Raw genomic sequence first — 16,816 nt, forward strand, 5'->3', positions numbered from 1 at the left:
GTTCTTATTTATTATATTTTTTTTATATATGTGACACTGACTTGTTTTTCTTATTTTGCTATCATTGCATGTCATTTATCATTAAAAGGTGTCGATTCAAGGCTCGATTTCTGAGTTAGAAAGTTTTGTAATAGGGAATGAATATCTTAATAAAGTGGAGGACAACTCTTTCGTTTGTGCTTGGTCAGACAAAACCCAAATAGAAAAAGGAAATAGTGTCACCGAAGGATACACATCAGAATTATAGGATTACACTCTCATTAGTGTGATGCAAAATAACCTCCAAGAGTTAAAGGAAATATTGGATTAATAGAGTAACGAAGCCAAGCAGTTGTTCTACAATAGTTATGGGGAATTGCAGTATTTGCTTGACATGAAGATAGATGAACAATTCAAGGTGAGCATGGGGAGTACTGATGGACACTTCTACCATTACAGATGAAGATAGTCACCTCGTGGATGGTAAGGGTTAAAGACCTACAAAATTGAATTGGATGGAAAGAATTTTGCTCATGATGGTAGAAAGGCTCACTTACTATAGGACCGCTACCAAACAACAAGCTGGAATTTACTGTGGTACTTTAGGATGTTGTACTTATCAGAAATAATGGAAATGCAAGCCCTGATGGCCGAGACAGCCCAAATGAGCATGAAAGAAAGAGATTAAAGAAAATGGTATCGTTTAAAGACTTTTAAAGTTGAGATTAGCTATGCTGCGAAGATACCAATGCAAGCAATTCGAAATGTTTTGTGGAGGCAGAAATTTAAAGACTCTCAAGAAGCACTAAGGATGTTTGATATCATTTTAAGGCAGTATGCTGCGAAGCTGGAATGCCTACTTGTTCGCTAATCTTTCTTTCAAGGTAATCAGAGTAACTTCACAGACATTGGAGGAGGTGTCTTTGGCTGTAGAGCTTACTTCATAGGTGAAGCCGTAATTCAAATTCAAGAGATAGCTGATCATTTACAGATACTGGTAGAAAGGGCAAGCACGTTGAGCACCAATATGAGCTACAGTTCAGATAGAGGTCGAGAGTTAGCTTTGTTATTAGGTAGGGTTAAGACTCTGGGCCTACGAGTGAAAGCGTATTTGTAATCCGTTTTATGAAAAGACTTTTGTTCCTTAAATAATGTTTTCTAAAATGAAACTAAATCGAGATCGGTACCTTTTTGCATTCATGCATTTGCATTACATTACATTAAAGAAAAGAAGGTGTTGATTCGAAATTCGATTCCTAAATAGAATAGTTTGTCATAAGGAAACAAATTTCTTGATAAAGTAGATTATAGTACGGTCGTCTGAATATAGTCCAAGTAAACACGACGAGAGAAAGCTGGTAGTCCACGGAGGAATACATGATGTAATTACCAGAGATTCAAGCCAACAAAGGTTATCCAAGAGCATGACGAGAGAAAGCCGGAAGTCCACGAAGAAATACATGACTTGATTTAATTGCCAACGAAGATTATCTAAGAGATGGTACTTTTTGATGAGTGTCATGGAGATAAGCGAGCAAGAGCTCGAGACTCAGATTAAGCAGCAAGGAGCTAGCAAAGGCATCTTTTGGAGAATTTACAAGATTCGACCATGAAGAAAATATCAGCGTTTACTTGGACTATGAAGGGCAAGATCGCATATGTAATTTATTTTCATGTAAAGAAATCTGTTTTCTAGAAAAGTTATTCTAATGGAATTGAATTCAAGATCAACATCTCCTTTTCTTTTGCATTCATGCATTTGCATTGCATCACATCAAATGCATTTAAATCCATAAAAAGACCCTAATTAGTTAAAGTTATTAAAAAGAGAAAGAAAAAGAGAGAGAGAGAGAGAAGAGAGTCACGGCTGAGTGAAAAAGAAGTTGAATGGGAATTAACGACGTTCCCTTACATATCCTCGACTTTTGTGTCAGGAGGGATAGCTTACCCGGAGAATGGGGTGTTTGGAAATGAAAATCATCCCATCAATGTCATACATGAGGAAGGGACTGAACAAAGAAACCTTGAGGGCATTCGCCCTTACGAACCGGGAATTTCTTTAAACAATTGGACTGCAGAAGAACTTCCTGTAATCTTTAGGAATTTTACGGAGTAATATTCAGAACACTCTTGTTACTCTAAAGCCTAGGAGTAATGAGATTTCTTTTGAGAAGTGGGCTCATGTTCAGACATTTTTATTTTCACTAAAACATACTTTTATTCATTCGAGTAAATATTCTTTCATTCTGATTCTTTTAACCTTTGACATTCTTTATAAATTTTCATTTCATGTAAATAGTCATTTTTGAATTCATTTATTCCTTGTATATTCTTTTGTGTGCCTATCATAGATCCCTAGATATCAATGACACGAGCAACGATACTACAGATTTAGAGTTCCTTTTGAGTGTGATATGTGTTTAGAGGAATCTCAGCACTTTGAAGGTGACAGAAATTGTGACTTGTTTCTAAATTTGTTGAAAATGGTTTTTACCCCATGAAGTGGTGGTAGGAAATATAGCCTTAAAGGAAGGAAAGAATGTGAAATTGGAATTAGCTGAGGAGACAAGACAAGACCTTGTTGAAACTATTATGGGAATTCAAAAATGTGGTCCAAAAACACATGTAGGAGGATTTGCAATTGCCGGAATAAACATGAGGTTTTGGGGCACTGTTGGTCTACCATAAAAAGGGATCGCATCAGTTGTACAATGAATGCCAAATTTTAGGGAGTCAAGACTTATGGGGCATGTATGTTATGGGCCCGAGCTCGTCAAAAGTTTCAAGCTGACAATGACTCATTTTTGTGGACGTCAACTACTCCATTAGGAGGGGAGATAGCTTCATATGCCAATATTACAAAGTCAAAAGTCATCCATTTCAAAAAAAAGAAAAGAAAAAAAAAGAAAAAAGATTATATATAACTGCACAATGCCAAAAGTTTGCAGTCTTTTCAAAGATAATGCGCCATACCACAGTACAACAAAGGTTGCCAAAAGAAAAGAAAAAAAATAAACAAATTACAAAAGATGACCGAGACTGGTAAAAATTAGCATAAGAAACTACCGCCTACTCTCTATGCTTACGCTGGGGCAAACACCTTCAATTCTAATTATTTCAAAGGTTCCAACCATCATCCTTAGAATGGGTACATTGTTTGGCTTTTCCTGAGCAGTCTGATGTGCTGTCAATAGCTACGATGGTTAGCTCTAGGCGGTGGCCATTGATTTCCAGCTATGGGGCATCAGGCCGTACGAAGTCTCTGAAGCTTAAAATGATAGATTCTTTCTTCAAAACCAGTTTTTAACAAAGTGGATGATGGTATCATGAAGGAAGCTCTCTTAGACTTCTATACAAGTTCAGGGAAGAGGAAACCTGATCAAATCATTATTTCCAGGGATGGGGTTAGCGAGTCTCAATTCAATCAAGTTTTGATCAAGTTATTAAGGCCTGCAAGTTCCTTGACGAGAAGTGGAACCCTAAAGATTATGGTTATTGTTGTACAAAAACCCATCATACCAAGTTTTTTTAGCATTGATCTCCTGACAATGTGCTACATAGTACTGTCATTGACAACAAAGTATGTCATCCAAAGAACAATGATTTTTACCTTGGTACCCATGCTGGAATGATTGGAATCAAGAGGCAGACTCACTATCATGTTCTCTTAAACCAGGCTGGGTTTTCGGCTGATGATCTGTAAGAGTTTGTTCATTCTCTATCCTATATGTATCAAAGGAGCACCACAGTCATATTTGTTGAGGCTTCTATTTGCTATGCTCATTTGGCAGCTTCACAGTTGGGGGTAATTTATGAAGATTAGGGATGCTTCAGAAACATCATCGAGTCATGGTGGGATGTATTCTCCAGGAGTAATCTCTGTACTTCAACTTTCCAGGTTGAAGGATAAAGTCAGCAACTTCATTGTTGTCTGCTAAGAATCATTGAACCATCTTTTTGTAGGGTTTGACAAACAACAGCCAGGACTGTTGCTGGGGCAATCCCTTTTTCATGAGTTTATGAATCAAGATTTTTCCTCCAAGATTTGATGGAGTCAAGAATTGAATACCTCTAGTAAACTTAACTTGAAAGTATTCATCCTAAGCAAACGTACCAAGAATGGATGACACAGACTTATGACAAAGAAGGTTTGTCCAAAAAAAATTTCATAAAGGAAACCTTGTGCTGAAAGAGATCCTTCCCATGCAAAAGGATGTCGAATTGGGAAGGGCCATATGTTGCAAAGAGGGCTTTCTCTAGAGGTGCACTGATTTTGACAAGAAATGGATAGGAAGAATTTATTTGATCCAGTGAATTCGGACTCGGTCAAGGAGTACTTTGTCTGAAGGAGAAGGGAAGCCAAGGTGAAAACCTGCAAAGGGCACTTTGAGACTTCTATTTCAAAAAAATAAGAAAAAAAATAAGAAAAGAAAAAGAAAAGAAAAAGAGAAAAAAAGAAAAAAGAGAAAAGAGAAAAAAGAAAAATGGAGAGGCCAAGGTGAAAACCCGCAAAGGGCGCCTTGAAACCAAAGGGGTTTTGAGTTGAAAACCCGAAAGGGCAGCTCAAATTTGGAAAGTCATGCAGTGACCTTGCTATACTGGATTCGACGAGAAGTGAAGTATGTTACATATCGAGGCATCAACGAATTACTTTGGATCTTTTAAACACATGTTGAACTCAAAAAAGTCTTCAGGAGCTGGAGTATAGACGCTCAAGCAGCGATATCTGGGGCATCTGATTTCTGTCCTATTTACTATCTTTGAATTCTTTTTCTTCGTAAAGATATGTTCTTAGGTTAATCTTTTCGCATTCCTTCCAATAATTTGTCCAAATTTAATTATCCTCAGGATCCATTTATTTGTCTCCCATTATTCATAAAGCATGTTGCATTGAAATAATGATAGATGAACTAAAATATCTTCACAAATGAAGTTTTGCATATTACTCTGGAAATTTCTAGATAATACAAGAAACTGAAACAAGACAATTGTTTAAGGAATTCTCATATGTATGGGTTGGAGATACTCGAGAGATTTTCTTCTTCAGTCCAAAAGGTGGTTGGACATTTTAAGCAATATTGATCTTAAGAAAGGATCATTTCATAAACATCTTCAGTGGGTCGTAACATTCGGGGAATGGTATGGTAGACCAAATTGATGGAGAAGATTCGAGGCATACGAGCAGAGTAAGATTAATATGTCGAGAAGAACGAGGTAGAAAGCTCGATAGATGAATAAGTGATGACGTCCGAAATAGGAGTTATTTTCATAAACATTTTGCATCATAATATGTCTAATTAAGAGCATGGCATCTTAATTATTTGGCATAAGCATAAATTCCAGGAAATCAATTCTACAAGTGGATTCCCCAGTGGACAATGTAGCAAGATTGATTGAAAATTACAAAATTCAGCGCCTTAACCCCCTAAGCAGTAGGGTAACAGGCTAAAATTATAGATCTTATCTCCCTAAGTAGTAGTGGAACAGATCAACAACGACTCGCCTTAATCCCCTAAGCAATAGGGTAACAGGTCAAAATTGTGGATCTTATCTCCCTAAGCAGTAGTGGAGCAGATCGAAGATGCGCCTTAACCCCCTAAGCAGTAGGGTAACAGGTTAAAGTATAGCAGATCTGGCCTTCAGGTGTTCAAGCTGAAGCAGATCCAAGATGATTTGGCGTCTCTGTATTGTCAGAGAACAAATCGAAGAAACAGATTTGGCATCTCCATATTCGACGGAGAGCAGATCGAAGACATAGCTGATTTGGCTTTCACGTGCTTATGATGAAGCAAATCTAAGATGATTTGGGATCTTTGTATTGTCAAAGAACAAATCGAAGTTTGGCGTCTCCATATTCGACGGAGGGCAGACACATAGCAGATCTGGCCTTCAGATGTTTATACTGAAGCAAGATCCAAGATGGTTTGGCATCCTTGTGCTTACAAGGAACAAATTGAAGACATAGCTGATTTGGCTTTCACGTGTTTACGTTAAAGCAAGTCTAAGATGATTTGGCATCTCTGTATTGTCAGAGAACAAATCGAAGTTTGGCATCTCCATATTCGACGGAGGGCAGACACATAGCAGATCTGGCCTTCAGATGTTTATACTGAAGCAAGATCCAAGATGGTTTGGCATCCTTATGCTTACAATGAACAAATCGAAGACATAGCTGATTTGGCTTTCACGTGTTTACGTTGAAGCAAGTCTAAGATGATTTGGAATCTCTGTATTGTTAGAGAACAAATCAAAGTTTGGCGTCTCCATGTTTGACGGAGGGCAGACACATAGCAGATCTGGCCTTCAGATGTTTATACTGAAGCAAGATCCAAGATGGTTTGGCATCCTTGTGCTTACAAGGAACAAATTGAAGACATAGCTGATTTGGCTTTCACGTGTTTACGTTAAAGCAAGTCTAAGATGATTTGGCATCTCTGTATTGTCAGAGAACAAATCGAAGTTTGGCGTCTCCATATTTGACGGAGTGCAGACACAAAGCAGATCTGGCCTTCAGATGTTTATACTAAAACAAGATCCAAGATGGTTTGGCATCCTTGTCCTTACAAGGAACAAATCGAAGGCATAGCTGATTTGGATTTCACGTGTTTACGTTGAAGCAAGTCTAAGATGATTTGGCATCTCTGTATTGTCAGAGAACAAATCAAAGTTTGGCATCTCCATATTCGACGGAGGACAGACATATAGCAGATCTAACCTTCAGATGATTAGACTGAAGCAGATCCAAGATGGTTTGGTATCATTGTGCTTACAAGGAGTAAATCGAAGACATAGCTGATTTGGCTTTTGCGTGTTTACGCTGAAGCAAATCTAAGATGATTTGGCATCTCTGTATTATCAAGGAACAAATTGAAGAAGCAGATTTGGCGTCTCTGTGTTCGATGGAGAGCAGATCGAAGATATCAACGTGACAGTTATAAGTTTGCAAGAAGCAGATTGAAGCCGTCAAGAGGCCATTTAAAGAAGATCAAGAACTCAAGACTCGACAAGACCGGGCAAAATTGGTCTTTTTATAGTCTTTGCTCTATTCCTGTTACACAGCAATGAGCAAAGAGGGGCAGCTGTAGACACTCAATTTTGCCCGGGCCTAGAAATAAGTCCAAAAATAATAATAATAAACCCCAAAAAAAACGAAGTCCAAGTTCAGTCCAGAATTACAAATATAATTTGGCCCGATCGGAATGGCCCATTACTTGAAAAGATTTATGGTCCATCTACAAGTTTGACTCATATGGAAATATAATCTTCAATGATATGCAATCTTAGATGTGATATGCAATCTTAGATATGATACAATTTTAGATATGATTGCAATCTTAGATATGATACAATCTTAGATATGATTACAATCTTAGATATGATTGCAATCTTAGATATGATATACAATCTTAAAAGATATGATTTTTTAATCTTGGAGATTTAATTTGTAAATATCCTTTAATCTTAACCGTTGATGCAATTGATCTGTACCGTTGGATTTGGGGAGGCTCAACTATAAATAGAGGCTTCTCCCCTCATTGTAAAACAACTTGACTTCACTTGAGTTTTGGGGAAGCAATAAGAATTCTTAAGAGCATTCACTCAAATTTCTCTCCCTCTTGCGTTCTTATTTTCTACGATTTGTTCTTATTTATTCTTTGTTCATTTTCGTTTTCAACCTTTTTTTATTTTGATTTAATCCCTATTTCCTTGATTTTTAATTCTCTTTTATATTTTATTTTTTAAATAATTTTAGTATTATATCAAACTATTTTTTATTAAATTCTATATTATTCATTGTTTTAAAAAAATATATTTCATTTAATTGAAAAAGTTTTTCTTAAATAAGGCAATGTTTGGTGTTTAGAAATTCGGGAAATAGTACCCTAACATCCTGGGTTGCGATTTTTCGTTTGACTAAATAACCAAATATCCTTTTAATAAATTTTCAAAATCATGAGATAATTTTAGTTAGAGGATTTAAAACATCGTGTCCTAACATGCTGGATGTGATGTTTGTATACTTTCGGAATAAAGGAATCTCAAGTTTCAACTTTAAATTGTTCAAGTTTTAGAATCTTTTCAAATTTTAGACATTAGGACAATAAATAATCAATTCGGTACCAATTTTGGGCGTTACGAGGGTGCTAATCCTTCCTTGTGCGTAACCGACTCCCGATCCTTTTTTCTTGAATTTCGTAGACTAAAATGATTTATAAAGGTGATCCAATCACACCTAAAAAGGTTGGTGGCGACTCCCATTTTTATTTTTCAAAAAGTCGAACCCCATTTTTCAAACCTCCCTTTAAAAAAAATGGTTTTGACAAACACAATCGGTACAATCTAGCAGGAGAACCAATACTGTCCAAGGTTGCCATTGAAAATAATCTCCAACTTCATGTGTCCATTCCACAAGTTAAGGGAAAAAGCAATCTCTGCCAATTTTGGATTTATATGATGCATTGATAAATCAGGAAAAAGAAAGCCATGAGGTAAGGTCGCTAAAAAATACAATGAATCAAAAGTAATTTACCTCTCCAAGAAGGTTAAATTGCCAGGAGCGCATGTTTCCTTTAAAGCTCCAAAAACCATAAGGCATATCTGTTGACAACTTGCAGTACTGCCTCAAGATCTTAGTTCAACCATAATATAAAGCAAGCATTCAGCAGAAGAAATTAAAAGCTTACTTGTTCCTCGATTTTTGTATTATGGCCTTTCCAAGGATCTGCCATTTTTTCCCTCACACTCTTTGTTTTGTCTTCGTTCCCCTGATAGTAGCAAATGTATAAAGTCAAAGCTTAAACTCTAGGTTTTGGTTGGCTTATGCTACAATTCATTAAACTCTGTCACTAAAAAGCACATCTATAATGTTAGATAAATTTTATGTTGCATTGGTCACAACCTTGACATTGAGACCATTAGAGATCAAAGTTATATATTCTAAAAGATAACGCACAACAAATACCAACCACCTAGTCTTACATCAACATAAAAGCCTAATTTATAAGAAAAAATCAAATAAAAGCCTAAGTTATAAGAAAAAATCAAACTTTCTGATTAACATTAATAAAAATTAGAAATCAGGTGATTAATCACTAGCTTTTAAATTAAACATAAAATGTATATCAATGAGTCAATATACCATTGAATGAAAATGCAGTGAGTGTTGAGATACAAGATGATCAAATCTCTACTTACTCTGCCTATGTCATAAGCACCAATGCCAGAAACTAAACAATGAAACTGAATGATGTCCATCACTGATCCTATAAAAACCAAGCAATAACAAGTCAACTGTCAGTAAAGAATTGAATTATGAATCTTAATATTAGAATTCGGGTGCCCACCATGTCCTCCTGTGGATATTTTTATGAACTCCAAAGCAGAACCTTTTTGTTACTCTATTCAAATATTCAGTTGCCCTCCAATTTCCTTCACAATCTACTTTGTACCTGCAAAAAAAAGAAAAAAAAACAGACATAATCCTTAAACTCTTAAATAAATAAATAAGAAACTGTCACAAACTATAATTTCTAGAAAGAGATTCAACCCTTAAACTCTTTTACAAATTTCCCTTGTTATGTAGAATTATCACAAATTCTACTTTTAACATTTACATGGTAGAACTACAAGGTTTCAGTTTCTTGAAAAAATGGTATAGCAATTTCTAAAGCAGAGCAAGTTAGATGTCATTTTGGTTCTAAAGCAATTTATTTCCTCATAAGTTAAATGAAGTGAAACCCACTTACTTGTGTTTAAGTGTGCCTAGCCCTTTTATGTTGTGGATTGGGGCTTAGGTTATTCATCCACGTAAGATACATCTACACCACATTTCTTCACCTTTATATTTTCTTCGCCCAAGTATTTGAGGTAGAATTTAAATGATGTCTGCTCATAACCCTTTTGTAACAAGTCTAGCCTTTCGTCGAGTAATCGTACCATCAAGATTTTTTCTTTATCCTGTAAAGCCACTTACACCTTATCACTTTCCGGCCATGGGGCAGAGGAACAAGTTCCCAAGTAGAATTAGCCATAAGTGCATCAAACTCCGGTTGAACGGCATATTTCCATTTTGAATCAGCAAATCTCTCTTCAACTATACGTGGTTCATAGTCAAGAACCTCTACCGTTAGAGCCTTGGGTTTAAAAATCCTAGCTTTAGATCTAGTCACCATATTATGAGGGTTATCGGTCGGAATCGGTGGAGGAGCCGAGGAGCACAAACCCGAAGCAGGTCCCTGAGCAGAACAACCATCATCATCTGTGGAACCCGAGAGACGAAGATCCCTATGAGTAGTCTCTAACGCGGTTGAGGGATCATGATTACTTGAAGGAGATGGTACAAAAGTAGAGCGAGACTGAGATGGCATATCATTGATGGTTCCCTCCCTTGTTGCAACAGGACATGGGATAATAAACTTAACCAGAGGAACATACGTGGAAACGGTCTGGTTAGTATCAACTAAAGCTACAGTAGATGAAGAAAAAAAAACCATCGTTCTTCAAATATAACATGTCGAGAAACATTAACCTTATTATCCGGTGTGAGACAGTGATACCCTTTATGTTGAGAGCTATATCCCAAGAATATGCAAGGCTGAGAATGAAAATCCAACTTGTAATGTGTAAACAGACGTAGATACAGAAAACAATAGCATCCAAAAACCTGTAAATGATCATATGTGGGTTCATGACCATGAAGAACCTAATAAGGAGACTGCCCTTGCAAGACTTTAGTAGGTAGAGAATTTATAAGATGGATAGCACTACAGAAGGCATAACCCTAATAATCCATAGGTAGATTGGCTTGAGCCAAGAGAGTAAGACCAATCTCAACAACGTGTCTATGTTTTTGCTCAGCTACTCTATTCTGTTCTGACGTATATGGGCAGGACTAGTGATGAATTATCCTGATATTATTCAAAGACGTCATAAAGGCATGATACTTACCGCCCCAATGACTTTGAAACCTTTTAATGCCTTTTCAAATTGAGTTTGAATAATTTTCTAACACTGAAGAAAGCACTCCACGGTTTGAGACTTACGCTGAATGAGATAAATCTAGGTAAGCCGACTATACATGTCGATGAATGAAATATAATACAAATTACGACCACATGAAACTGATGCCGGGACAACCAAGCCAAAAAAAATCTTTATACTCAGTAGCAGAACAAGTGAAATGTAGTTTATGAGATTTCCCTTTTGATATGCAGTACAGATATTATCAATGCAAAAATTTATTAGAAACAATTTTACATTTATCAAGAACACTTTTAACAACTGAAGCAAACGGATGACCAAGTCTGCGGTGCCATAAAGCAAACACATAATCACCATCACCTAGGGGATGAAGACTAGTGTTGAGAGCAGACGGAGCAATGATAGAGGAGTCAGAAGTAGCTGCTGAAAAGTAGTAGAGCCCATCACGAGTATGGCCCTGCAGCAAAAATTCCCGAGTCAGGATGTCTTTACCACACAATACGATGGATGAAATTCAAAAAACACATTATTGTCCTTAGCAAACTTAGATATTGACAACAAATTCTTTCGTATATTAGGCACACATAAAACATTAGACAGATGAAGCACTTTACTGGTTGTATGTAAATTCGAATTCCCAACATACGATATTTTTGTAGGTGTTTCATCACCCATAAGAAGAGAAGATGTGCCTGAGTATAGTGTGGACTCATGAATGTCTTTTCGACAAACATGGTGTGTAGCCCCAGAATCAGGACACTAAGAGGTGGTCCCTACAGGCAGAGGAACATAAGAATTTTCATTATCAAAATTAGATCCATATTGATTTGTATTGGCATTGGACCCAGACGTGGTCAACAAATTCGAGGCTTTAAAATCAAGAATACAAGGCAAGCCAACGCAGGGTGAGACGTCAACACCATGAACCCGAGCCTTTAGTTTAGTTCGCTATGGCACACCACGATGTCGAACGGAAGCATTACTAGTGGCCTTAAGCCTAACAAGATCGACACTTGGCCCATTATACTGGCTAGCACTTGGATCCCCACTAATCGAACTACTATAAGGCCCAACTCCATGGCCTGTATTATGTGGCCTAGGTGCTCCATAGCACCCATAGGCATGCAGCCCAAGACCGTACGACACAATTTGGTTGTCCATAGGTGGCAGCACTGTGGTCATGACATGCGGCCCACGTATAGCATGTCCATTATTGAGTCCACTTGTAGCATTATTATCAGGAAATGAAAAAGGGTTAGAAACCCTAGCTAAAGTGTAAAGCAACACATTAGAAGATCCCATCTCAAAACCATAAGGGCAATCCATCGGGGTTACTGTCGAAGGGCTGAGCATCGCCCAGGATCACCGAAAGAAGTCGGACCACTGCGTCCACTAAGTGAGGCTGGAGCACTGTGAGTCGACCACCACCCATGCTCTCCGAACATTGCATCACACGGGCCATGACTAGCACTTCCAGACAACGCCATGACCAGAGTCGTGTTCAGAGCCGAGGCATCTCCGTATTCACAATCAAAGCGGTAATAACACCGTTGGGCTAAGTGCCTAAACTTTCTGCAAATCTAACATTGAATGCGGTTCCTAAACCCTCTGCCATGGCCACCAGATGACGAATGACAACCACGACCAGGATCCATCATCGTCGAGGATGGAGCAGACTCCACATTTGAAGCGGAAGTCTTAAACTGCACGAGTTAGTCACATCTTATACTCCAACAGCACATCTACTAATCAGCGGAGAATGAAGTGAAGGTAAGAACAATGTCAAATTCTAGAGGTAGGCCTGTAAGAACAACTTTGAATTTGTCTGTTTTCGAGATCCGAGAGCCAGAGGCCTTGATCAGGGCGCATATGTTCTGAATTTTGGCAACATATTTGGAAATAGAAATAGTACCTATCTTGAGAGAATGGAGGTCATGACAGATGCGTGATAGTTTCACACCAGTGACTACCGCAAAGAGTAGAGTGGCCATGTTCCAAACATCACAGGCCATGCAAGTGTCTGTAAACAAAGGCAACAGAGGAGAGATGGTAGAGAGGAGCCACGATGCAAGCAATCGGTCTTGTTGAATAAACGTTGAGGCCTCTGAATTTGGAACGAGAGATCCCTCTGGCGACGTCACAAAATGTGGTGGAGCAGGCAATGTGCCTTCTAAAAATCCGGTCAGTTCATAGCCTTCAATAATCAGGCGAATATGCTACTGCTATTGAACAAAATTTCTAGCAGCCAACTTAACAATGTCATAGTAAGGGAAGGATTAAACAATTCGAGCTCAGGTGAAAGTTGGACAGCTGTGCTTGACAGAGTCAGAGTTAGAGGAGGCATTGATAGCCATTGAAGCAAACAAGAATCAGGTCTCCAGAATCACGGCTACTGATACTATGTAAGTAGCTCTATAGAGTTTAACAAAAGAAGAAATACTGAAATACTGAATTGTTTTATATTCAAAGATTGATTCTTAATTGTACAAAGGTGGGGCTTATATACAATAGAAGAATGACTAATTATTGCTAACTAATCTGCTAACAATATAACAGACTCTGTTAATAGACTAACAACCTACACTTTAACACACAGAGATCAACATGGTAAAAGATAGGAAGAACAATTTGACCCTGCGTGCACTTGTGGTCTATGATCTCAGAGAGTTCAGTCGAACATGATTTCGAAGAAGCATAGTCTTTAGATAAAACAATGATGAAGAGATTCGAGGATGCAATTCCTTGAGACAGTGCTGGTGAAAGTGGCTCCCCTTTCTCTAGTGTATCTTTATCGAAGAAGACATTCAATCCCTGTCTTTCAAAGCTTTGAGTAGATGAGCGGTGAAGTTATAGCGCGTGTCTTCACCTCTGAAGCTTAAGAAAACTTGATGGTTCATTTGATGAGAAGAGGAAGAAGAATAAGCCATGAAAGAATAAGCCATGAAAGAGTAGTTAAGGTGAAAATGGCCAACCATGCTGCTGTTATGTTTTTTGTTAAAGTGCATGATGCTATTATGATTTTGTTGAGTGCAATGCATGCTGCAGCAATTGTGCATGTTGCAGCAACATATTTTCTATTTTAGTTGCAATGTAATTTAGTTTGGTTGAAAATAAACTTAGTTGTTGATGTTTTGATGGGTTTAGGTGATGATTGAGCTGATAAGTTTGCTTATTCATGTGTACAAGCAATGAATAGTCCCAATGCTGATTAGTGGGATTAGTTAAATTTTTAGTGATGTATTTTGATTATAAATGCGTTGTTTTCATATTGAATGAGTAAGCATATCAATTGTATAAAGCAGATTGTTTTCTTGCTGCACATTTGTGAGCAAGCAAATTGTTGAATGCCTCATTACTGCACGCTTGTAAACAAGTAAATTATTCTTTGTTTCTTCCTGCTTTGTTCAATGTCTTGTTCTTTTCTTTTACTGCTGTCAAAATCCCAACAAAAATATACCAACAGAGCTTGGCTTCTTTGTTTTGGTACCTTTGAAGAAGACACATTTAAAATATCCATTATCTATCTTCATTTTAATGGGGGAAGAGATTGAATCACAGGCTTCTGACTTGTTTATTCTTAATTGTTTTTTACATCGATTTCCCTTTTTCTCTGGGTGTGTGTAAACATAAAATTAACTCCTCACAGTCAAAGCATAATTTCATTTTCTTTCATTATTTTTTTAAATAACTAAACGTAAGACAATGACCAAGGCTAAATTGCCAACAACAACTTCTCACGTCCTAAAATTTGATCTAATAAATTTGGGTTAGTGAATTAGTTATTGATTCGGATTTCGAAATTAATTTCAAAGAAATATATAATAATAATAATAATAATAATAATAATAATAATAATGGCCTCAAATTAGATTCGAGAATTTAGAATTAAGTGATCGGAAATCAGTTACCCTAAAACGGTTTTTAAAAAAATCGGAATTGAAAAGAATTAAGAAAAAGGGTTTTTAATTGAAAGGGGACTACTTTGTAAAAAGTTCAAATTTAAAAGTTGCCCAAAAGCAATTAAATCAAAGATTTAAAAATCAGATTTTTTTTTTCATGTAGTTTAAACCCCCCCTTTTACGTTTCTTCCCTCCACCACACTCTTCATTTGAAATTTTTGCGAAACACAATTCACACATTTTTCTCTCCAAACAACCTAACCTTTTTTATTTTCTCAACTCCCAAACACTCAATTTTCTCTCAATTTATTCGTCAAACAACTTGGTGCCATCTCATTGAAAATCCTTTCTTTATTTCTCAATATCATAACAATAGCACACACAAAAAAAAAATAAAAAAAATACGGGTCTTCTTGTTTATTATAGTACACGTCCCATTGCAAGCCCTGTTATGCGCTTGTTTGTTGATCAAGCACTCATTTCTTATCAAGATATACTTCAACAAAAATCTGATAATTTTGATGTTGCGTCTCCTTTTTTCGTGGATTACTTTGTTTATGTGATACTACTAATTACCGTATAACTCTATGTGTAATTCATCCACAAGAGAATTTAGGATGCTTCCTAAATGTCTCCAAAATATTCCACCGAAGACATATATTTGTTTTTCTACTCTTGGATTTGGGTTGGATAATTTGATTTGGAGATATAAGGAGAAGTTTATTAGCAGTAATGATAGCAATGCATGCATAAATGGTGTGTACTATTGGAATTTTGGATCAAAGATCCTTGCATTTCATTTGGGTATTGAATCTTTCCGAGTGATAGAAACATATGGGAGGTTGCTTCCTTTACATGACAAAATCTCTTTTTGGGATACTTATATGATGTATGGAAAAAGAAACGACTATGCTGTTTGGTTATTGAATGATGAGGACCAATAATCAATAATCAATAATAGTCTGTTTTTTCTTCTTCTTTTTTTACATTGGATTCCTTTTGAAAATAAAAATAATTCATCACAGTCAATGCATAATTTCGTTTCCTCTCTTTGTTTTGTGTTTTTTTTAATAACTAAAAGTAATACAAATTTATTTTTAATAATTGGATGAGCTGTTAAATATTTTAGTTAAAATCTTAACGAAAGCTTTTGAATACTTGAGCCGCTCATATTTAAGTATTGAAAGAGTGTAAAGACAACGTCACTTCTTCTATTTGAGTTTTAAGAAGTCTAATGTTATTAAGGGGGCTTGGATGATTGGAATGTTTACCTGTGATTAGTATAAAAATAACGATGGTGATGAGATTAGATATTGTAGCGATACTGTAGCATGAGACAAAAAATACAGTAAACGCAACACACTGCATTCCATTTTCCATCCAAACCTCCCTTAAATTTCTTGAGATTTCGGGGAATTTCGTCATTCAACAACGACTAAGATTTAGATAACGGAGGGATTCCAACTTCACCAATACACATTTCACCCTTGTGCCACTCAAATATATGTCCTTTAGATAACCCAAAGGTTCAAAAGAAAAAGATACTCGCAAGATAAGGTTTGGGTTTAGTTAAAAAATATATTTAAGTTAGGGTTATCCACATATTTTATGAATTAGAGTGGAATCCTAACCAACGAAGAAATTAAAATTATTTATTAGCTAAATGGTTGTTAGTGATAGTTGTTGCTGGCACATCATTAAAATGATTTTTAATGCAGAAAACCATGAATCTTAATGGGGGGTTTTTGGTTTAATTTTCAAACTGAAATTAACGTCCAACTTGAGTGATTCAAGCAAAAGAGTACTGCTGTCTACAGTTATTTCAAATTTATATAATATTAATTAAATTTTATTAAAATTTATATAAATTGAACATGCATGTCAATATCAATGATGGGTGACGTGGTGGCAGTTAATAGTCATATCAGCTTAGTAACGGTCAACTATGAAAAACATGA

General features: G+C 36.5%; 1 long non-coding RNA gene across 1 annotated transcript; it reads left to right on the forward strand.

Moving 5' to 3' along the window:
• Nucleotides 1–12,203: 12,203 nt before the first annotated feature.
• Nucleotides 12,204–14,185, forward strand: LOC107889677 (uncharacterized). Its single transcript, XR_001681830.2, has 2 exons — nucleotides 12,204–13,361; nucleotides 13,556–14,185. It is a non-coding gene; the product is annotated as an uncharacterized lncRNA (long non-coding RNA).
• The last annotated feature ends 2,631 nt before the right edge of the window (nucleotides 14,186–16,816 follow it).

This window comes from Gossypium hirsutum, chromosome A10, assembly GCF_007990345.1.
Source record: "Gossypium hirsutum isolate 1008001.06 chromosome A10, Gossypium_hirsutum_v2.1, whole genome shotgun sequence".
In the NCBI taxonomy this organism is placed as follows: domain Eukaryota; kingdom Viridiplantae; phylum Streptophyta; class Magnoliopsida; order Malvales; family Malvaceae; genus Gossypium; species Gossypium hirsutum.